The sequence below is a fragment of the Aptenodytes forsteri genome, unplaced genomic scaffold (assembly GCF_000699145.1).
Source record: "Aptenodytes forsteri isolate BGI_AS27 unplaced genomic scaffold, ASM69914v1 Scaffold544, whole genome shotgun sequence".
Taxonomy (NCBI): domain Eukaryota; kingdom Metazoa; phylum Chordata; class Aves; order Sphenisciformes; family Spheniscidae; genus Aptenodytes; species Aptenodytes forsteri.
In genome coordinates, this window is record NW_008794780.1 from 508 (window position 1) to 1,011 (window position 504).

A 504-nucleotide genomic window follows, 5' to 3' on the forward strand; every position below is an offset into this window, starting at 1 on the left:
CAGTCAGGTGAGTTGGGAGTAACAATGCTGCAAAGCTCTTTGATGCCATGAGTGGTTTTGATCTGAGATCACTCCTGTTTCCTATTTCCCTGTTGGTGCAGGGCAGGACTGACTCCTCCAGAGCCCCCAGCAGAGCTGCCAGCTCCCTGGGGCACCCTCAGCCAGCACCAACCAGAGCTCATGAAAGGGACCTGCCAAAGGTCTTCCTGAAAGGAGACAGGCAGTTTGGGGTGGGGTTGCGGGAGGTGCTATGAAAAACATGTAGATTTTGCTTAGAGAAGTGTACCCTAACTTGCCACTGCCTTTTTCCTCCTTGGACAGGTTCAAATGCCCAGAGGGACCAAATGTCCAACGGCAGCTCCATCACCGATTTCCTCTTTCTGACATACGCAGACACGCAGGAGCTGCAGCTGTTGCACTTCTGGCTCTTCCTGGGCATCTACCTGGCCGCCCTCCTGGGCAATGGCCTCATCATCACCACTGTAGTCTACGACCACCCCCTCC

At 54.6% G+C, this 504-nt stretch overlaps 1 pseudogene; it reads left to right on the forward strand.

Annotated features, from left to right (window-relative positions):
• Positions 1-344: 344 nt before the first annotated feature.
• The window catches only part of LOC109279330, a 1,726-nt pseudogene continuing 1,566 nt past the window's right edge, over positions 345-504 (forward strand).